Source organism: Gymnoscopelus microlampas, assembly GCF_963454915.1.
Source record: "Gymnoscopelus microlampas genome assembly, chromosome: 7".
In the NCBI taxonomy this organism is placed as follows: domain Eukaryota; kingdom Metazoa; phylum Chordata; class Actinopteri; order Myctophiformes; family Myctophidae; genus Gymnoscopelus; species Gymnoscopelus microlampas.
The window spans coordinates 54,451,741-54,476,248 of NC_139944.1; the positions used below are offsets into that span (position 1 = coordinate 54,451,741).

The 24,508-nt window shown below is 41.2% G+C and overlaps 1 pseudogene across 1 annotated transcript; it reads right to left on the bottom strand.

The window, feature by feature from the left end:
* Positions 1 to 8,191: 8,191 nt before the first annotated feature.
* LOC311048654 (UPF0696 protein C11orf68 homolog) lies at positions 8,192 to 8,788 on the bottom strand (annotated as a pseudogene). The gene has a single exon. The product of its transcript is annotated as a UPF0696 protein C11orf68 homolog (transcript).
* Between the last annotated feature and the right edge of the window lie 15,720 nt (positions 8,789 to 24,508).

Sequence of the window (24,508 nt, forward strand, 5' to 3'; positions counted from 1 at the left end):
TCTGCCATGCTGACCTTTTTCCCTTTCCATGGAAGGACGAAACTGTGTGGCATCCCCTGAATGCATGAAAGAAGCAAAGACCTGATGACTTTGATTCAATAGCTGATGCAATTTCAAGAACGGGGATCCATCTGAGATCCTTCCCTCCTTCCAAAGGCAATCCACAGATAATTCAAGCCAAGTCCTTGAACAAGTTGAAACTGTTATGTCAACAATGTCAGTATCTGAGGCAGAGCTGCAGAGCATAGCATCTGACACATCATGATTCGCAGCTCAGATACTGACGTTGTTGTCATAGCAGTTGCACTTGTTCATATTAAGTAAGTCTGAGACTTATTGTCAGTATCAGCTGAGAACGCAGGGGTCTTATAGACCCCCTGGTATTGCTGAGGTGGAGCGCCACACTCACCGTACCTACTCATACACTGATCCTAATCGAAACGGTAACCGTCTTCCATGCCGACATCTCGCCACTCCGACTAGTGGCTTCCGCGTGCGGTTAGGGTTAGGGTGAGGGTTAGGTATAGGGTTCGTTAACGTCGGAAAGGCGACATGTCGGAAAGCCGCCATGTAACCATCGAACCCATGACCATGTGATCCGAAGGTGAACGCTCTACCAACTGAGCTACCCAGACACAAAGCTGTCGAAGGACCTCATTTTCATGAAGGACCCCCTTCATGAAAATGCATCAGCTTTCATGCATTCAGCAGATGCCATACAGTTTTGTCCTTCCACGGAAAGAGAAAAAGGTCAGCACCTGTTTGAGAAAATATCCCTATATACATTTTTTCATCATATACAAGTTTTTGTATTTTTACTGGTGAACATATTGAAAAGTCTGTTGCCCTAGGTCATTAAAAAGCTACCAAATCACTTTAAAATGTGCTATAAATTGATTCTGTGTATGGTAATTAATACAAATACATGTGCTACAAGCTCATTAATCGGCAGCCATATTGGAAAATATGCCGCCATATTGGAACCTAATATTATTGTTTTTATCTTGCTTGGTAGAAATACCCTCAGAACATATTCTCCTACATTAAAATAAAGGGGAAATCAAAGATTTACAGCCACAGCAAAGTGATGTAGTCCAAAATGTTGGCCCAGTTGCAGCCAACTGGTGGTGGCCATCTTGAAATCTTAGGATTTTTGCGTGGCCAGAGATTGATTATCAATTAGGGTCATATGAAGGACATCTGTGCCAAATTTCTCGCTTGTATCACCAAGTGCACTATCGTGTATTGAAAACGTCAATTTCCCGCCGTACTATCTTAGCAGACCTTGTATTGAGCTGTACTTTCCTGTGTTTTTTTTTTAAACTGTTAATAAAGTATTCAATCAATCAATCTAAACCAGCGCTACTCAACCCGCATGCGGCCCGCGTCTTGGCGGCCCCTTGTGGTCAAACCAAAAAAAAAAAGGCACAGGATAAAAAATATACATTTCCGTTCAAATATATGGGTTGCTATTTTTTCTTTCAAAAACAAACATCAATTGTTACAGGTATAATGCATAGTTTTCTATGCATTTCGGGTTTTTGGGGGGGTTTGACCCCCATTTTTTTTTCGGCCGCGCGCCTTTGCCGCGCGCCCAGGATAGGTGTCCCTTATTTCAATCTCTGGGAGTTGGCAACCCTAACCTTGCCATACCTTGGCTTTTGCTTAACTGATGCCACTGGACATACACACAAAATAAACAGGTCCAGTGAAAAGAATATGATGTCAAAATGTACATTTTCTTATAACAATAACAATGTGTAGTGTGTGTTCCAAAATCGAAAAATCCAAAATAGGACCGTCATTTTTGGCTTGCGGCCCCTTGGACTTTTGGTATTTTGCTGAGTGGCCCCTGAGCCATCTTAAGTTGAGTAGCCCTGATCTAAACAATGATGAGCGTGTAGAATGAACAGAGATGTTGGTCTGCTTAAAAATACTAAAAAGCCTGAGATGCATTGTGGGAATGAAGGCGTGTGTGAGTCAAATTGTAGCGAATGAGAATGAAGTGAGGTTGAACGTGGAGAGACAGACTGACTTGTGGGTGTAAGGGCCCCTACACACTGCCCGACATTTGAAATGGTCGGCGAGTAAACCGATCGTTAAGCATTTCACATTGCACGAGTTTCTCTCTTGAAATCGGGATATATATATATATATATATAATATATATATTGGTCGGCGACAGGGGTTCACTCATTGCAAGATATTTTACCACGATGTGATCCCGACCCAATACATACATTTGTTTTTTATTCCAAACGTCTCACGAAAACGTGAAAGGCTAATGATTGACATTAAATAGTTCTCTATTTATCTGTATGTCTCTCTCTCGCTCTCTCTGACTTCAAAAAGTCAACCACGGTGCAATTCAGATCAGAAGCAGTGTTGCCGTGTCCACTTATTATAAGCGAGTTGCTTGTAAAAAATATTGGTGGTTGTTTTTTTTAGCTTATTTCTAAAGTGTAGTTGCGTGGCTGTAATGTGCTCTCATTACCTGTAGCGTGGCTCTAGATCGGGTCCGACAGCCCCAAATATCCAACATGTTGGATATTTAAAAGTTGTCGGGAACCCCTTGCCAACCGCACTTTATCGGGGTGGATCTTCTCGGAGTACCTTACACACTGCGCGAGCATCACCTCGCCGAGGAACGCCCGATCTTGATTGAGATCGGTGGTTTTCTCGGCGATCACCAAAAAACATCCCGACAGTGAAATCGGGTCAAATATCGTACAGTGTATCCGGGGGATAGTGCGCGAATATTGTACACCTCCTGCCTTCTGTGCCTGAACTAACACTAAGCTGAATTTAAGGTTACATTCACATGGCATATGTGTTACAATATGGGTATAAGTAGCAGCGTCTGGCGATTATAGCAGAGACAGCCTTTTTGCCTCCTTTATGGGCAGCAAGTTGTTGAAACCTTCTAACAACCAGTCTGTGGGTATAATGTCTGCACCTATAACCCAGCTCTGAGATGGTATGTAGGAGTGGTTGGTATTTAATGACCTTGGTCATACAAGTTTCCTCTAGGCTAGGATCAAAGGTGCAGGCTATTTATAATACAGAAACTTCTCTGGATGCACACACACACACACACACCACACACACACACACACACACACACACACACACACACACAAACACACACACACACACACACACACACACACACACACACACACACACACACACACACACACACACACACACACACACACACACACACACACACACACACACACACACACAGACACGTGACTGTTCCATTTAGACTATAGTTATATCATAATTAAAATAAATGTAGTTGCTGCACAATTGAACACTGAAGACTTTCAACCTGGTGTCCAGGCTATGTTGGTCATGTCATTCCAGGTGAACCTTTTCAAAAGGAAGGAGATCACATTGAATCCACTAACCTCTGTTTCACTGGGATGTTCAGCCACTTTCCCATCACTGTGATCCTCCAGGCCATGGGGGGTGCTAATATGTTCTCCTCCTCCTTCTCCCCCAGTGAACGTCTCCAGGCCAGTCTCTCTGGTCTCCACAGCCCCCCAATGCATCCATGCAGCTCCTTCCATCTTGTCAACCAGCTGAGAATGTTACGCCCTGAAAAGAGGAGACTTCAATACGCTTGCTGCCTTTCTCTCTGGCAGCTTCATAGAGAATGTAGCATTTTCACAAAGTTACACAGGTAGCCCACGATTACAATGTTTCATTTCAACAATGATGTCCATTTTCTTTCCACAGGTAAGTACACTGTTTTTTTGATTGATTGAATACTTAGACAGAAATGTAAACAGCACGAGGGACAGTCAGACATTTGAGCTAAAAGGATAACACAAACTAGAAAAAGTGCTCCTCTGAGCACAGGTGTCGCTGTGTTCATGATTTGAGGTATTTTGTTCAAAACGGACCTCTCCTGCAAACTTTGGAAGACAATCTTAGCCAATCAGGATGGAATATGAAAAATCTGAAAGACCCGTTTGGTTTTAAGACTATAGAGATAATCTGTACCAATGTATGTGATGTGTGCACAAAGTCTGTAGGAGTACTGTCAAAAAATGTGTTTTGCAAAGATCTGCCTCCTGGTGGCGCTATAACAGGCCCATGTGAAATATTTGGGGCAGAGGTTCTGATCTGGCATCCAGGGAGTGCATGTGCACAGTTTCACTGCAATCAAGCCAACGGTGCCGGAGATTAGCTGTTCACAGACGGAACCACACACGGACGGAAAACATTGTCTGGGCCATGCCTTTCGGCCTGGCGGAGACAAATATAATTAATGTACAAAAAAGAAAAAGGGAGAAAAGTGCTTAACCCAGTCTTCTACCCTGAGCTATTCCAAGTATAATGATAATGATATGTTTCTCTTTACTTCTTTGTATATTCCTGTATTGTTTTTTTTCTTAAACAGGTTAAAGTTAAACCAATCAAATAAGTAATGTAAGTTTGGAGGTATTAAGGCAGTAGTTCTCAAATGAGGGGGGGCGGGGGGGGGGGTGACCAGCTTAATGTGCAAAATTGTTTTCTCACTCAATAGTAAACAAACCAACATACAGCATACATCTATACAGGGTATCTGCACATTGATTACTTTTGACCATTACTGTTTTAAAAGTAATGAACAAACTATACTATAAGAAAAAGTTAAACATTGGCCAAATGGTCAAATATTATCTAATAAAGAGGCAAAAATAAATAAAATAGCCGATTTACATGCTCAAAACACCTTGCATAGTCGCATATTTATATGTGGAACCGAGTGAAACTACATTTAATGCCTACAATTCTAATGCTTGTCAGGGTGGGGGGTCCCAGTTCAAATATGATTATTTTGGGGGGTCGCGGCCTGAAAAGGTTAAGAACCACAGTATTAAAGTATGAATATTAATGAATAAACATAAATAATAATAATAAAACTAAAATACATTGGCAACCATTTTGTCATTTCAATGTTATATTCAAAGTTGTTGTGTTGTGAGCTTGTAGATCTACTCATTTCAAAACAAATCTTTTTTTTTAACAGAAAAATGTGTATATTTTCAGATAGGGGTCTGTGGAGAAATACATGTTAAATTGGGGGTCCTTTCCTTTCCTTGACATGAACAGAACCACTGTTTAATCTTAATGAATCTAAATGAATTGAATACACAGGACCACAATGGAAACAAGCCCCTAGGGCTTTCAGTGTTATCCTTTTAACAATCATTGTAAACCGTACCTCTGTACAATCTGCAAACTGTTAATAAAGTATTCAATTGACTAAATAAAAAGTTTAAACATGAGGAAACAAGCCCAAATAAACAACTACACTCTACAATGAAGCTACTTTCCATAAAAACAAGGCCAAAGTAACATTTTGACAGCTTAATGACAACATAGTGTGTTGATGAAATCCACCCATACAAACATTATGACTCTGATAACACATTGTAAAGCTAGCATTGTTGTGCTAACGATGCTAGCTGTAAAAATTTCTATCAAAGTAGCTGTAGAATACAACTCTCGTAGACGTATTTATGATTCTGACGTTTTCAATCTACGAGAGTTGTAGGGTTCACCCCCCATGGACACAGGGATTTTCAGCACTATACCCCGTAGACACTCCAAACATGTACAAATTGAAAATAAAGGTGCTTACCCCCACGCCCCAAATGTTAACTCTCGCTACGGGGTAGTAGTTTAATGTAATAATCCATATCTTTCAATAAAGAAGTGTTTTAATGCCGTCTGTGGCCAATTCTATCGGAAGTTCCCAATGGGCGGTAGTGATGCGCACCATCTGGTGAAACCCGGAATTACACTCAATGTAAAGATGTAAAAAATGGCGTTCGGCCACAGACGGCATTAAAACACTTCTTTTTTGAAAGATATGGATTATTACATTGAAGTACTACCCCGTAGCAAGAGTTAACACTTGGGGCTTTGGGGTAAGCACCTTTATTTTCAATGTGTACATGTTTGGAGTGTCTACGGGGCATAGTGCAGAAAGTCCCTGTGTCCATGGGGGGTGAACCCTACAACTCTCGTAGATTGAAAACGTCAGAATCATAAATACGTCTACGAGGGTTGTATTCTACAGCTACTATCAAAGCAAAAGCCTTAACATTCAGACAACTGGTCTAAAAGTGTGTTTATTGCTCAGTTCAGTAGAATAGAAGCTGATGATAAAGTGTGACATTAAGCTTTGATTTGGTTTATTTATCAAAGCTAGCAGCTACCGCTAGCATAGCTAGCTTAGCTGCTAGCTTTGATAAATCAAACCAAATCGAAGCGTAAGGCTAACTGGGAGCAGCAATACATAGATACACAGACAAACAATATTATCAACCAATGAACAATGATAATAAACACAGCTTTGACTCACCGCTTAGTGCAGATACATTAATAATCACCAGGGTTACGAAACGTAAACAAAACCGCAGACCAGTGTTATTGTGCCGCATTAGCATTAGCACTAGCATCAGACCTGCAATGCCCTGATCTACCCATAGAGACGCAAGTCCCCAGAACCATCTGAAACATGACGTCATAAGCGTCATGTGAACCATGGCTAGGTAGAACCAGTGGTTCTCAAACTTTTTCATGTCAAGGACCCCCAAATTGACACTTACTAGCCCGCGGACCCCCATTTGAAAAGATATGCCAGGGACCCCCATAAGAGAAGATTTTTACGGCTCTAGCAGTGATTCATTTTCATTTCAAGGACCCCCAGTTTGACATGCATTAGGCTACGGACCCCCATTTAATGGCATTTCTTTCTCTGGAACCCCAATTTGAGTGTGTACAAATGGCCGTTAGGGTCCATTTGGTTCCATTTGTACACTATCAGAGTTACCGACCCATGAGGGTCCATTTGGTTCCTAACTATCCATCATTTAGCTGGGGACCCCCTGGAACTCCCTCAAGGACCACTGGGGGTCCCCGGACCCCACTTTGAGAACCAATGAGGTAGAGCGTAGCTAACGCTCTGCCAGGCGCTCGGCTCTGCTCATAGACAAGGAATTAAACTGTCCTGTTAGGGCTCTATCTGTAGTAAAAATAAACTAAACCACTTCATTACTCACCGAAACAAAGGCTGTTTTGTGTTGTTGAAAGTCTGTTCTCGGAGGTGGAAAGCCTCTCAGAACCCCACCTTCTCTGTAAAATACACTTTTTGTCCAGAAAAGAAAATATTTCACCGGAAGGAAAAATCTGGTCAATAGAAAAATTCCATTGACCGGATCTGTAGAGGGCGCAGTGGAGCAACCACATTTTTTTTTCCTTCCGGTGAAATATTTTATTTTCTGGCCAAAAAGTATATTTTTGCAGTTGGACTTTAGATCTGCTATTTTCAAATAGCCTATGTATAAAATAGGGCTAAAGTGGTTAATGTATGTTTTATAATGTAATAATCTATATCTGCAAAGTAAATAGTAACTAAAGTTTTCAAATAATTGTAGTGGAGTAAAAGTATAATATTTGCCTCTGAAATGTAGTGGAGTAGAAGTAAATGTACTGAAAATTGGAAATACTATAGTAAAGTTTAAAAAAAAGTAAAGTACAGTACTTGAGTACATGTACTTAGTTACTTTACACCACTGCTATTTATAACTGCAATGATGCTGACACAACGTCAACAACATCGTCCACTAGAGGGCACTGTGGTGCCAAATTGCCACCTACAAAATGTAGATAGATGCTAAACTAAAGATAACAAATGAATGAACAAATAAATGCTGACACTAGACACCCTCACTCAGACTGAGCTAACGTAATGTACAGGCTATTCTATAGGTACAAAGTATAATCCATCAACAGTGAATATAAAGCATGAATAGTTCTAATGAGTGGTGTGTCTGTAGTCTAGTGCACTGTTTCCCAAACAGTGGGTCTGGATCCATTACACATTATTATGGGTCACGAGTACATTTCAAAACATGAATAAAATAGATAATCCAAAAATGCAAATTGTTTCATTCTTCAATCCATGCATCTGCTTTTGATGCCTCCTAGCAGATATACAAGCTCATAGCGCGGCACCGAGTGCCGCGCTATGAGCTTGTAGATATGCTATTTTTGAAAAATCTTTAAAATCTTTTTCAAAAAACTATTAGGATTTAGAAAACATTTTTAAGAATCGCCTCAGGTCTTAATGGGTTTATCTACACCCTCTGGGCTAGATGCACCTTCTTGCTCTCACGGGGCCCGATCATGTGACTTCCAGATCGCCGACTGTGTTGATGATGAGGTAACGCCTGGGTACACAATAACCGGCTCTCATATATGGTCGGGCGGAGCTTCCAGCGGTTGTTGCGGTAGATCCCCAGGCAGGCAGGTGTGCACGTCGGGCTTGCAAGAAAGCGAACACTTGACCCCCCGCGGCACGGATGGCCGAATCTAACCTCATGACCCGGTTCTCCTCCTCGTAGGCACAGATGACATGCCTGTTGCTGCTGGGGTCATGCTGGGGTCATGGGGGCTCACTATACAGGGTCTGATCTTGCCGTCCACCGTCGCTCTGGCCACGCTCTCCCACAGGCGTGGTCGACCTTGAAACCAGTGTCCAGAAATATCATCCACTTCAACCCCCGAGCACCCCGTGGTTCAGGGCGAGTTCCTTCACCGTCCGGAAGTTCACAGGCCGGCCGCTGGCCAATAGCTCGTCCCAGCCGTCCTTGAGGCCGTCGATGTCTCTGTCACTGGGGCAGTAATGGGGTCCCCGCACGGCTATCCACCCCACAGGGCTCCTGCCGTCCTCCTCGTCACCGTATCGAGACACCTGCGCAGTGAATCCACGCAGTTGCATTGACAAAGCATTGGCAGATTTCGCCCCAGAGGTAAAATAAAAGTGCAGTGGGACCGTGCCCTAAGTCCAGAATTCAATATTTACTTGAGTAAAAGTACAAAAGTATTGCCATCAGAATGTACTTTAAGTACCAAAAGTAGAAAGTACTCTTTATGCAGAATGTCCCATTTCACAAGTTTTGAAACGTATATACAATGTATAAAAAAATCCTTTGAAAATAGACGATCTACAAGCTCACAATACGTCATGTGACGCATTGTGACCTCGATGTATGATTTGCTAATGGTGGGTGTAAGCACTAGTCCTACGTCATCATGACACTAGATGTCGCTGTTTAACAGGCTTTCGGACATTTGTCACACTAATGTTGGTGGTGTGTGTGTGTGTGTGTGTGTGTGTGTGTGTGTGTGTGTGTGTGTGTGTGTTCACTCTATCATTTCAGCAGGTGTTTTTGTGAAGGAGTGTGTGTGTGTACTTGCAGGACACAGGATGCTACTGTACCTACTCTAACTGACAGAGACACTGAAGAGCCGTAACTAACCGAGAACCCGCAGGATAGAGGGCCGGGGTTCAGTGACTGTGGACTGGAAGGTGTACAGGTGAGATGCAGTCGAGATGCTCTCCTACTCTGTTGGAGTGCAGATAGTAAGGACAGACAGGGAGGACAGTTTACTTTTTATTATAAATGTAACGCACAATGAAACTGTTTTAAATGACTCTACATTCACAAGTCCAGGACTTATTATTGTATCCAAAGCCAGTGTCATCACCCCGTCCTCTGTTGATTCCTCTGTATGTCAATTCAATGGGCTTTATTGGCATATTATATTTTATCACACCTTTTCAAAAATATTAGATCTATGAGCTTGTAGATCTGCGACTTTTGCTATGAATACATTGTCAGAATACTGAAACACATTATAAAAGGACATTTGTATACAATTAAAACTAGCTAATAAGGATTTGAAATAGAAAACAATAACATAAAATACATCATTTAATGAATCAATAACCTCAGTAAAAGGCTGTGGCAAACAGAAAGGTCTTGCGTAAAAAAAAAAGAAAAAAAGAATATAAATACAGATGTGACAGGATTTAAAGGGCAAGACCACTTTGGTAGAGGTTTGGGTTGTGTAGTTAGCTTGCCAACTCCAAAGATGGGCGAGAAATAAAAAGTAATTGCTCCATTGATTAGAAATTGATAATTAAAAATATGCTCCTTATTGACTTACATTGTACGCTGAAACAGCTCTCAAAGTCAATCTTTTAGCACATAAACGAACACAAACAAAGCTGATTCAGAAAATATAGAACATCACCAAACCCAGTACTGTTTTTCTTTAATATAAATGTCAACTTCCTGCTGATTTTACTATTTGAAGATCCAGATCCGCGGACCCAGTCCGGGTTTTCTTCTTAATAAAAATAGCAAAATCAACAGGAAGTGAATTTTTGTATTAAAAAACAAACAGTACTGGGTTTTGTGATGTTCTGTATTGTCTGAATCAACTTTGTTTGTGTTCGTTTATGTGCTGAAAGAGTTGTTGTAATCAACTGAGCAATTATTTTAGATTTCTTGCCCACCTTTGGAATTACATCATGGCAAGGTAACTACACAACCCAAACATCTACCAAAGTGGTCTTGCCCTTTAAGGTTAGGCAGGGTTACAGACAGACTTTTGAAGACTGTTTTCATGTTATCTAGCTTTATAGTTTTTATGAAGATGAAGGAAGACACCAGCATTCTGATGCATATTTTAGTTGACTAGTATAAATCTACAGTTGATTTAGTCAACAAAAGATTATTTTGACAGTTGAAAAGGTAAGAAAAGCGTGCATCTTTGGCGAGATATGGTATATTCACATGCTGCTACAAGAAAATCCCGGTTGAAAAGTTTTTTTCTCTGGGTGATGCACACGGATACCGTGTGTGTTTACAAACGATCGAACAAGCAATCATAGTGAATATAAATGTTCTGTGACCAGTTGAAAGGTAAGAAAAACGAAAATAGCTGGCAGTGGGCAAACGCAGCCAGAAATAAGTCTGGCAGTGAATGAGTTAACAGTAGTGAGTTTGAGCGTTAACTTTGACCAAGACATTTAGCACACAAACTGCAACTATGAATCATCATGTGTGTTTTCAGATTACCTTTGGAAAGAGAAACTTTACCACACTCTTTACAACAAAAGTCCACATGAGTCCTCATGTGTACTTTTAGTTGTTCAGACTGGGTAAAGCTTTTGTAACAAACTGAACAAGCAAAGGGCTTTTCGCCTGTATGGATCCTCATGTGTCTTTTCAGATTTTGAGTATCACTATAGCTTTTGCTACAAACTGAACAAGTAAAGGGCTTTTAGCCTGTTTGAGTCTTTTCTCCTGTATGGATCCTCATGTGTTTTTTCAGATCTTTAGACCAGGAAAAGTTTTTGCTACAAACTGAACAAGCAAAGGGATTTTCGCCTGTATGGATCCTCATATGCAATTTCATTGTATCAGACCGGGTAAAGCTTTTGGCACAAACTAAACAAGCAAAGGGTTTGTCTCCTGTATGTGTACTCATGTGATTTTTCACATATCTAGTTTGACTAAAGCTTTTGTTACAAACTGTACAAGCAAACGGCTTTTCCACTGTATGAGTCCTCATGTGTCCTTTCAGTTCTTCAGACTGGGCAAAGCTTTTGCTACAAGCTGAACAAGCAAATGGCTTTTCCCCTGTATGAATCCTCATGTGTTTTTTCAATTTTTGAGGATGGTTAAAGCTTTTGTTACAAAATGAACAAGCAACTGGCTTTTCCCCTGAATGAATCCCCATGTGATTTTTCAAAGTAGTAGGTTGGTAAAAGCTTTTGTTACAAACTGAACAAGCAAATGGCTTTTCCCCTGTATGAATCCTCATGTGATTTTTCAATTTTTGAGGGTGGTTAAAGCTTTTGTTACAAACTGAACAAGCAAATGGCTTTTCCCCTGTATGAGTCCTCATGTGACTTTGCAGAGTACTAGGTTGGTGAAAGCTTTTGTAACAAACTGAACAAGCAAATGGCTTTTCCCCTGTATGAGTCCTCATGTGATTTTTCAGATTTTGAGGTTGGTTAAAGCTTTTATTACAAACTGAACAAGCAAACAGATTTTCCCCTGTATGAATGCTCATGTGTCTTTTCAGATGATGGGTTTGGTTAAAGCTTTTGGCACAAACTGAACAAGCAAAGGGCTTGCCCACTGTATGAATTCTCATGTGCATTTTCAGATATCTAGTTTGACTAAAGCTTTTGCTACAAACTGTACAAGAAGAGGGCTTATACCCTGTATGAATCATCATGTGTGCTTTCAGATTACGTTTGGAACTATAGACTTTGCCACACTCTTTACAAGCAAAGGGCTCGCCCACTGTATGAATTCTCATGTGCATTTTCAGATATCTAGTTTGACTAAAGCTTTTGCTACAAACTGTACAAGAAGAGGGCTTATCCCCTGTATGAATCATCATGTGCGCTTTCAGATTACGTTTGGAACTATAGACTTTGCCACACTCTTTACAACAAAAGCTTTTCTTTCCTGTTTGACTCTTCATGGATGGTGTTTGTTTTGACGATTTCATGTTCTGAGAAAGCTTGTTGCTCAAAGACAGTCTTTGTTCTTCCACACGTTGTGTCTTGTGTGATTTCAGTGTGTTTAAAGCAGACTGCTGTTCACTGGGCTTCCACTCATCACTGTCTTCAGTGTCAGATTCAGAACAGTGTGAAGGCCAGTCATCACTGTCGTCAGTAATGTCAGATTCAGAACAGTGTGAAGAGAGGAGCTGGTCATCAATAGTTGGTTGTGATGTTCCACAGTCCTCTACATCAGCTTGTGTTTTCATGTGTTCAGTAGATGTGCTGGCTAGAGGCTCTGTCTCTCTGTTTTCATCATCATCTTCACTTTTCACTGTTAGTAATGTTAGTAATGACCCTGCAGCCTCCTCTGGTCTTTGAAGTAACTCCTCCTGCTGTTCCTCTTTACACACAGGGAGGTGTTGGAACTCTAAGCAAAAGATACAATTTGAGATAACTATTACATGTTTTCCTCCTTCTATAGTATAAGCTTGACCCTTAAACCAGCTACAATGAATGAAGAGTTCATTTAAATCAGAGACAGAGAGGTGTGAGAAATTGATCTACCTGCATATTCCACCTGGCGGATGAATCCAGATCCATTTATAAATCTATGTAATGTCAATGTTGACCCATCAGCCTCCTCTGCTTCCTCCTGCTGTTCCTCTTTAATCTCTGGAGGTTCTAGTTTCACCTGGACCAGACTGGGACTACTCTCCTGCTGTTCAGGGGAAACCTCCTCTTTACACACAGGAAGGAGTGAGAGACCTAGAAGGAGGAGAGAGGTTATGTCAGCAGAGAACAACTCAATGTATTTTCTGATTATATCAGATTTATTCTTCTACTAACTGCATTTTTTTGTAATGATTATTGATTGCCTTTTTTATTTTTTTTCAAGCGACACTGGAAAACACATATGGGTCAGTCATTGTTATTCCTATGGTGCTTACTATGGTGCTTCCCTGTATTCTATGGTGCTCACTATGGTGCTTCCCTGTCATCTATGGCAGGGGTTCTCAAACTTTTTTATACCACAACCCCACTTCATGGGGGAATTTTCTTGGTGACCCAACACACTTTATTTATAGTTTAATTTCAAAGTGGAAATAAAGAATATCTTAAAATAAAAGCATAAATTACTGACTTGGCTTTATATATGAATATATATATATGAATATATATATATATATATATATATATAATATATAAGTGTGCCCTGGGATATTTTAGAAAATGAAATTACCAGCAGTGATTCCTTTTCCTGCTGATTTGTAGGTCTATCTTATCAATGAAACAAATTAATGAATAATATTGTAGCGATGGCGACTCGCCCCCACGTGAGTTTTCTTGACGCAGTTTTCTTGGCACATCTGAGTCTGCTGCTGACTGTGCTAGAGAATAGGGTTCGATTCCAGCTCAGGCACTAAAACGCTACAATACCAATAAAAGAAGCGGAAGTGTTTCTGTAAAATGTACACAGTCAGTAACCCCTCCAGCGCTTATTTCATTCCGAGTGGGTACAAATGGAACCAAATGGACTTGTGGTCCATGTATTTACCCTCTCGCTCTCAGAGTTACAAAAAACTATTTTAAGCCACCGGGCACACGCTCCTATTGAACTTCATATAACTATATAGTTTATGAACTAAATCAGTTGTATACCTCTGCAAGGGCTTTGTGTTTGTGGGTTCTCTGTATGTTGAAGCTGTATGTGTGTATGAGGAGTCGAGTGGCCGTCTTTGACGCCCTCTTCAAATCAAATCAAGCTTTATTTATATAGCACATTTACAAACAGGCAAGCTGAACCAAAGTGCTGTACAGGCAAATTCAAAAACATCAATGCAAAACAACAGAGCAAGTTCACAAAACATTTAAGAGCAACAAAGGAAAACACTTTAAAAGATAACATAAAAGAGGGAAGGAGAAATATGTATAAGTGGAAATTACATATAGGCTAGGTACATAACTAATACGTACATAGACATAATTTTGAATGGAGTAAGATAAAAAGCAAACCATGTAAATTAGATGCTATTAAAAGATTGGGGGGGATCGGATGTGGAGGGGCAGGCTGTTCCAGAGGCGTGGGGCCGTGGCCATGAAAGAGCGGTCACCCCTGGTCTTTTTGAATTTTCGGGTTGGAACCTCGAGCAAAGATTTATCAGCAGACCTCAATTCCCTGGTTGGGACATATGGTTCTACGAGTGCGGAGAGGTAGAATGGAGCCAGCCCATTTAATGATTTGTAGATAAATAAAAACACCTCTTCACGCTGGTCACGACCCTACTTTTTCCCATTTCTCGATAGAAAAAGAATGAATCTTATTTTTAGGCTGCCAAAGCGCGGACCCAACGGCACCCTCCCGCGACCCCACTTGGGGTTGCGACCCATAGTTTGAGAACCGCTTATCTATGGTATTTCCTATGGTGCTTCCCTGTCTTCTATGGTTCTTCCCTGTCTTTAAGCAGCAGTCTCATGCCATCATTATAAGCCACATTTTCTGCATACTGCTCTTTCTGTAGCGCCGCCACAAGTGGTCAGTAGAATAGTGTGGACTTCACAGAAGCTTGGCCCCTAATGTTTTCCCCCTCTACACCATCTCTATTTGCCAGAAATTGCTGATCTACGAGCTCAAAAGCTGTCATTTTGTCCCTCCACACTAGAGCCCTGTGGGACCCGATTTTAGACCTGAGGCCCATTCTAAAAACGGCTTCTAAATCCTGACCTGAAGTTTTCTGAAAAACTTTAAATATTTATTCAAAAATTACAACACATGTATGCTGACATATACTGTACAAAGCAACAACAACCCCAAAAGGGGTTCCTGTCCTGAGAGGTATAGTTACAAATAGGGGTTCCCGCCCCAAATGGGTTATGAAAAACACTTTGACATAAAGGTACATTTTCACTGATGTTGCTAACCTTAGCTCCTCCAGTAATGGCCGTAGCTCTGACTCTCTCATTATTATCCTACCTGTTACACCTGATATGAGCCCGCTGTCATTACGTGTATACGTATAAAAAGGACCAAGGCACCCTGACATCACCTACAGTATTGGTTTCTACAGACCTGTTTGGAAGCCTCTAGTTCAGCGAAAAATGGCTGCGAGTTCAACTGGCCGCAACCAGTGTGCTATTGGTGTAAAGAGGAGCAAGGGGTGGGTCTTGACTCTTCACCCAATCACAAGCATACCCTGCTTTATCATCAAAAAACACATATCATGCATTGTGAAAAAAATATATGAAACTAGCGAAAAAAGTCTTTATGAAAAGGTTTACTAAGTTAATAAAACCCAGTGTAAAGCCTAATCGGCACGGAGTAAAGCATCTCCACTCCTTTGATCGCTAATGATCAAATTCAACCCGATCAATTTCCGATCACTTGTATATAGGGATGTCCCGATCCGATCACGTGATCGGGGATCGGGGCCGACCACGTCATTTTCAAAAGATCGGAATCGGCAAAAAAAGATCGGGGACCGGGAATAAAAAATAAATAAAAAAATATTCATATTTTTAAAAAACATTTTATTAATAAAATATTTTTATTATTGTATACGTTCTTAAAGTCATCATTAACAGCGTCATATGGAGAAGTGTTCTCCCTCGGTAAAACACCTCGTAATGAGAAGTCTCTCTCGTCTCTGTCTGTAAACGTGTTGTATCTGCAGGCTGAGCTCTCCAGCCCTCCCCTCTCCACACACACACGCGCACACACACGCACACGCACACGCACACACACACACACACACACACACACACACACACACACACACACACACACACACACACACACACACACACACACACACACACACACACACACACGGTGGCCCCGTGGCGTTCATAGAGGGAGACGCACACAGGAGGAGTAGCGCTGGTCGTCAACGTTTTAAAACATCTTGGATAGACCACTGGACAGGGTCCCCACACATTTTTAGCAATGAATTTCCAAAACTTTTCCAAAACTTTTCCAGAATATTTAGCCCAATTTCCAGGCCTATATAACAATCATTCAGCGCAATAATGTGTCTCTTACTCCTATGTACAATGCCCAAAGGTAGGCAGTGTAGCAAAATAAATAAATAAAAAACAATAAAAAGTGTTTGGGGGTGGGGCACAGCCGCGAAACCTCGCTCAAATAGAGCCTGCGAGCGAAAATAGGAGGGGTGGACGACGTCGTTGCACGGTTCGTTGTCGCTTGCGGTAGGTCAGGACGGTCTCATTCAAAAACATGTATTTTAATGAGATTCCATCGCCCGCTCGCGTCGCGTCACGTCGCATCGCTGGCAGTGCGGATGGGGTGTTACACAGCCTGTTCGGCGAAAAACTACTTATGTTACATATTTCGTGTAATGTTATACATGTTTATGAAAAGGTTTTGTATTAAAAATAATCTATAGCCAAAAACAATGCATAGCCAAATATTTTTCCAGGACCCTTGATAAATTCCAGGACCTTTGATGAAGTTTGATCAATTCCAAAACTTTTCCAGTACTGGATTTTTTATTTTTTTATTTCAAAATATTTCCAGGAATTTCATGACCGTGGGGACCCTGACTGGAATAATAACTGATCATCTTACATCTCAAATAGTCAACTACTAACCTTTGTTGCTGTTGTCATCTCAAATTGACCAGCCAAACTAAAATCCACCATTTTAGAGAGTTGCTCCAACTTCCTTGCATTAGATAAGAGTGATCAGATGCGATGCGTTTTCAACACAAATGCGCATATTATTGCCAGTCAGCTGTGTAACTGGTTAATGATGGCTCGTTGAGGCTGTATGCGCATTTGACCACATAGCAATCAACATCACTAATTAATGTCAGCTGTGTGTGTGTGTGTGTGTGTGTGTGTGTGTGTGTGTGTGTGTGTGTGTGTGTGTGTGTGTGTGTGTGTGTGTGTGTGTGTGTGTGTGTGTGTGTGTGTGTTTAATGTCCAACTGAATGTTTTCTGTAGTGTAGATCAGGGGTCTTCAACGTTTTTCAACTTTTGCTGCTCTTTTTTCCCTCTACACACCTACTGTATAACTCTTTGCCAAAAATAGCCGATCTACAAGCTCACAATGCCTCGCAGCGCGAGGGGTTGTGAGCTTGTAGATCTGCTATTTTTGGCTAAAGTTCTCCTCAGAAAAGCGATGCTAGGGTTCAAGTGGTTAATGTAAAAACAAATAATCATATCACACAAAGATTTGGGGGACCCCCTGTAGTAACTCTGAGGACCCCCCCAGACCCCCTGTTGAAGACCCCTGGTGTAGATATCAAGTAATTCCCTGTAGAGCAGGGGTCTTCAACAGGGGGTCGGGGACCCCTAGGGGGTTCTCAGAGTTACTACAGGGGGGTCTCCAAATCTTTGCGTGATAGGACCTTTTTATTTTATTTACATTAACCACATGAACCCTAATATCCCTATATTCTGAGGGGAACTTTAGAAGAGGTAGAGGGGAAAAGAGCAGACCAAGTACAGAGCCTAGGCTCAACTTTACTAAGTACTGAGAGTTTGACATGTCTGATAAATACACTGATGACAGTGCTGTTAAACAAGTCTATGGAGCTATCTATAAAATCTATGAAAAGGTTTAATCTGCAACACAAATGTTATACAATATGTATTGGGGGTCCCTGCTTCATCTCTCCCTTAGCTAAGGGGTCCTTGACCTAAAAAACCTTGGGGACCCCTGCTGTAGTAATCAGAGTAGACCCTGTCCCTCACGCTAAACTTAAATGACTTCTAAGTTCCACTTCTCCCCAAAATGACAACTTTATTTTCCATCCTGAATGACGAGTCTAATTACGGGGCCAGAGCTCTGCTCTGGACACGTATTGTTATTCGCATTATTCTGTCACTTCTTCTTCTGCCACTTTTCGCAGTTCTGGCTGAACCGCGCTGTCGGTTTTTACGAAACTCGGCCATATGGTAGATGGTCATGAAAAACGATCAAAAAATAATTCTCACAATCTTTTGTCCAAAGGTGGCGCTATAGCACTCAATTGAAAATGCCAACTTTGACCAGGTACAACTCATGCCCTGTTTGACCTACAGCCATGAAACTTGGATACACATATGCGTCTCCTCATGCTGAACAACTTTCACCCTCTGACTTTTGACCTCTGACCTTTAGATCTCCCACCATTTTGAATTATATGAAAAACAGTCATTGGCTCCTAACTTCTGCATTTTTTCACTTATGGAAAATCCGTTGGAAATTTTTGTAGGCAGTGGTCCAAGGTTCAAGTGCTAAACGTTTCGTGCAGATTGCTCAAAAATCCCAGGAGGAGATAGATTTTAACTATTACAGTTTAAAGAAAATTATTCATCTGTGCCTAAAACATACATGCAGACTCACATTTCTTTGAAACTTTGCAGAAATGTACAGGGTCATTCCAAATATCACTGAAACCAATCTTACTCCAATTGGCCAAAAGGGGGCGCTATAGCAATTTTTTGAAAATGCAGACTTTAAACAGGCATAAGTCATGCCTCGTTTGGCCGAAAGTCGTGAAACTTGCTTACACATGTGCCTTGACTCATGAGGAACACGCGTATCGATTTGACCATTAAGCTCCGCCCTTAGATTTTCCGCAATTTTGAGCAGTTTGAAAAATACTTGTTTTTGCCAGTTCTGGCTTAACCGTGCATACGCTTTTTACGAAACTCGGCCATATGGTAGATGCTCATGAAAAACTACCAAGAAATAATTCTCACACTCATTCGTCAAAGGGTGGCGCTATAGCACTCAATTGAAAGTGCCAACTTTGAACAGGTACAACTCATGCCCTGTTTGACCTACAACCATGAAACTTCGATACACACATGCGTCTCTTCATGCCCGACAACTTTCGTGGTCTGACTTTTGACCTCTGACCTTTAGATCTCCCACCATTTTGAATTATATGAAAAACAGTCATTGGCTCCTAACTTCTGCATTTTTTCACTTATGGAAAATCCGTTGGAAATTTTTGTAGGCAAAGGTCCAAAGTTCAAGTGGTAAACGTTTCGTGCAGATTGCTCAAAAATCCCAGGAGGAGATAGATTTTAACTATTACAGTTTTATGAAAATTATTCATCTGTGCCTAAAACATACATGCAGACTCACATTTCTTTGAAAGTTTGCAGAAATGTACAGGGTCATTCCAAATATCACTGAAACCAATCTTACTCCAATTGGCCAAAAGGGGGCGCTATAGCAATTTTTTGAAAATGCAGACTTTAAACAGGCATAAGTCATGCCTCGTTTGGCCGAAAGTCGTGAAACTTGCTTACACATGTGCCTTGACTCATGAGGAACACACGTATCGATTTGACCATTAAGCTCCGCCCTTAGATTGTCCGCAATTTTGAGCAGTTTGAAAAACAGTTAAACCCAGGATTTTTCAGCTATTTGCGTGAAACTGTATCATCTGTGTGATCTCCTTTTTCACAGTTACTTGTCTGTTGGGCCAATGGCGTCTCCCTTAAATGAATGCCTCACAATCTCAAGGTCGCCAGTTCAAGCCTCACTTGATGTAGACTTAATTTAAGTTGAATTGCAAACAACATGACTGTATCAATGAATACATGTGCAAATGGTAAAGATAACCTGAAATGCTTATTTGAGAGTACGTTTTTTACGTATGACATACTTCATTCTGAAAATAGCTGATCTACAATCTCACAACTTTTCATGGTTTGTGAGCTTGTAGATCGGCTACTTTCATTAGTTTTGGTTCTGAGGAGATGTACAATTTCTTCATTGGTAAATGGCTTGTGAACGAGTGATCTTAGTGTTAGTGAAACAGGGGCTTGGTTCATGAAAGAAGGCAAGAGTTTATGATCTTCAACAGACAATATCAGCCTGGACAAAGCTATAGCACTATAGGTAGTGTTGCAGCCTATTAGTCTGAAGGTTGAGAGTTCGAATCCTGTTAATGGCAGTAGGTTGAGATGTCCAATCAAACCATTATGTTTCCATCTCTCTCTCTCATCAATCTATTGTTTCCATGTCACTCTCTCTCTCTTCAATCTATTCCGTTTCCATGTCTCTCTCTCTCTCTCTCTATTCACTGGCCCCGTATTATCGCTGCTTGCAGCTATATTATTATTATTATTGTATTTTGGCTATGTGCGATAACTGCAAGCCAATGTTCAGATATTCAGTATTTGTCTTCATTTCTTTAATTAACATTTATTTTGTTGGCAATAATTCAACTGTCAGCCAGTGTTTTGAGACATATTGTCTTTTATTGCTACAAAATAAATGATAAAAATAAATTCTACATGCATAAATTATAATATATATTTTTTTAAATGAAAAGATCGGATCGGGAAAGATCGGGATCGGCAAATACTCAAAATCAAAAGATCGGGATCGGATCGGGAGAAAAAAAACGTGATCGGGACATCCCTACTTGTATATGTTACACCAGAGTGCTCAGCCTGTCATATACATGGACATTATAGAGCACCGAAGTCTGACGTAATTTACGCATCCTACCTGGGTCGCGGTTTTCCACCCCATTCTGAATTCCCATAGACGTGTTTAATATTGCGTCAAATAAGAAGTGTGTTCCAAAAATAAACAAATGACCCCGGCGGTTTGACTCTTATGGATATGAAGCATCAACTGACGGTCAGAACACGCTAATATTACCGCCGCCGAATTGGTTACATTTTTGCCAGAAACAGACTGTATCAAATATGAGTGACTGACTATCATAAACGATACAGAGCCACCTCCCTGATAATATCGCAGAGACAGTTTGTTTATTTTTGGACCACAATTCTTATGAGAGACGATTCTAAGATGACCCAATGTTATTCTCCATAGAGAAATTACTTTACGACCCAGGGGATGAACGAGTGATATCAGGACTTCTGTACTTTATCCTCAACTTGTGACAGCGAGGCAGAAGTGTGTTCAACCCATTTAGGGCTGAACTGTAACTATCCCTTTCAAGACGGGAACCTCTTTTTGGGGTTGTTGTTGCCATGTACAGTACTAGAAGGTCTGGCCGCTACGCGGCCCTCCCGTCTAGTAGACTGGCCCGCACATCGGCGACAGAGACAGTGGAGCGTGTAGAGATGTTCATTGCAACACCGGTGCTTGTTTCTCGCACATGATTTTGGCAACGCACAAACCGAAAGTGAAACCTAACTGCAGCATGCAAACCGAAAGCGAAACCTAACTGCAACATGCAAACCAAAAGCGAAACCTAACATGCACAGTTTTTTTTTTGGTTGGGACAAACCCATTACCTCGCGCATGCGCCTGCATGCCAATTGTATTATAAGAACATATATAAGCAACATATATTTTTGTAATTTTTGAAAACATATTTGAAGTTTAAAAAAAACTTAGGTCAGGATTTAGAGGGCATTTTTAGAATGGGCCTCAGGTCTAAATGTGTTTAAATGTTTAGCAGGATAAAATATTGACCTAGCCTGGTAAAGCCCCTCCCTCCGGAAAATCTCATTACGGGGCCAGGCTTCCAGCATGGACCCGTATTGTTATTCTGATTATTCCGTTTCTTCTTCTGCCACTTTTGGCAGTTCTGGCTGAACCGTGCAGTCGCTTTTTATGAAACTCGGCCATATGATAGATGGTCATGAAAAACGATCAAGAAATAATTCTCACAATCTTTCGTCAAAAGGTGGCGCTATAGCACTCAATTGAAAAATGCCAACTTTGAACAGGTACAACTCATGCTCTGTTTCACCTACAGCCATGAAACTTCGATGCACACATGCGTCTCCTCATGCTGAACAACTTTCACACTCTGACTTTTGACCTCTGACCTTTAGATCTCCCACCATTTTGAATTATATGAAAAACAGTTAAAACCTATCTCCTCCTGGGATTTTTGAGTAATCTGCACGAAACATTTTACACATGAACTTTGGACCTATGCCAAAAAACGTTTGCAAAATATTTTCCATAAGTGAAAAAATGAAGCTTTAATGAGCCAATGAACATTGCAGTTTTATGACAATTATTCATCTGCCCCTAACACATACATGCAGACTTACCATTCTTTGAAACTTTGCAGAAATGTAAAGGGCCATTCCAAATATCACTGAAACCAATCTTACTCCAATTGGTCAAACGGGGGCGCTATAGCAATTTTTTGAAAATGCAAACTTTAAACAGGCAAAAGTCATGCCTCGTTTGGCCGACAGCCATTAGACCTGCTTACACATGTGCCTTGACTAATGAGGAACACATCTATCACGTTGACCAGTAAGCACCGCCCTTAGATTGTCCGCAATCTTGAGCAGTTTGAAAAACACTTAAACCCAGGATTTTTCAGCTATTTGCGTGAAACTGTATCATCTGTGTGATCTCCTTTCACAGGTTCTTGTCTGTTGGTGGCTTCTCGCTTAAATGTGTGCCCCACAACCTGAAGGTCACCAGTTCAAGCCTCACTTGGTGCGGACTTCATCTAAGGTGCATTTCACACAACATGACTATCAATGAATACATCTGTAATTGTTAAAGATAACATGAAATAATTAATTGAGTGTTTTTTACATACAGCTGATCTACAATCTCACAACTTTTCAGATAGCAATGAGAGTATGTTTTTTCAATGTATAACATACTTCATTGTGAAAATAGCCGATGTACAATCTGACAACTTTTAATGGTTTGTGAGCTTGTAGATCGGCTACTTTCACTAGTTTTGCTTCTGAGGAGATGTACAATTTCTTCATTGGTAAATGGTTTGTGAACGAGTGATCTTAGTGTTAGTGAAACAGGGGCTTGGGTCATGACAGAAGGCAAGCGTTTGTTATCCTCAACAGACAACATCAGCCTGGACAAAGCTATAGCACTATAGGTAGTGTTGCAGCTACCTAAGAGTGCCTCACGACCACAAGGTTGCTGGTTCAAGCCTCACTTGATGCACACTCATTTAAGTTGAATTGCAAAAAACATGACTCAATCTATTCCGTTTCCATGGCTCTCTCTCTCTCTCTCTCTTCAATCTATTCCGTTTCCATGCCTTTCTCTTCAATCTATTCCGTTTCCATGTCTCTCTCTCTGTCTCTTCAATCTATTCCGTTTCTATCTTCAATCTATTCCGTTTCTCTCTCTCTCTCTCTCTCTCTCTCTCTCTCTCTCTCTCTCTCTCTCTCTCTCTCTCTCTCTCTCTCTCTCTCTCTCTCTCTCTCTCTCTCTCTCTCTCTCTCTCTCTCTCTCTCTCTCTCTCTCTCTCTCTCTCTCTCTCTCTCTCTCTCTCTCTCTCTCTCTCTCTCTCTCTCTCTCTCTCGGGCGGCCATAGCTGAGTGGTTAGTGAGCCCGCCTAGGGAGCCAGAGGCTCTGGTTGGCCCAGGTACGATTCCAGGCCAGGTCAGCAAATGTGTCTATGAAATTTGTCATCGACACAAGCAAGACTCTTAACCCCTAATTGCTCACAGGCCCTCATTGGAAACAAGACCGCAAGGACTTTCATGAACTGACCTGTTAAAGGAATTATCATTTCTCTTTCTCTCTCCTGGCCCCGTATTATCGCTGCTTGCAGCTATATTTTCTATTTGATTTCAGGAAGGAGTCTGGCATGAAGGCTTGTCTGGGCGTTTCTAGCGCATTACCTTACCACAAAAACGAGCCTATCAGCGTCGTCGCTCATCGTTCTGTGATTGACAGCAAAAGTTGGCCAATCAGGTGGCGAGTTCGAGTGAGCCCGAATGGACCCGAGTGCAGCCGACCAAACACGAACGGCAGCCATTGTTTCTGTGGGCAGTTTCTACTTTTTATTTTCGTTTTAAAAAGCTCTCAAACTTATTTTTTGAGGCACGGAATTTACTTATAAGATATCCTTTGGATAGAATTTAGTTGTTTAACTTCATATATGTGGTCAATTAATCATGACAGAGCCTATTTAAAAATGAAAATTCAGAGAACCGGCAGGGGCGGGCAGTGACACGCATGTATCCGAATAAGGCAACCTATTTTGGGCATCTCAAAAGTCCCGTTGCGTCACATTAGTCTGGAGGTGGTAAAAATGCACTGCAATTGGCTGAAGGGGAACAACGATCATTGGCTGAAGGGGTTGTCAGTCAACGGTATTACTCCCGCCCAACTCCAGCCTACAGCCAATGTAGGAGCCGTATGTGACTTTCTGCCTAGTCTAGTGTTTTATCATTATTGAC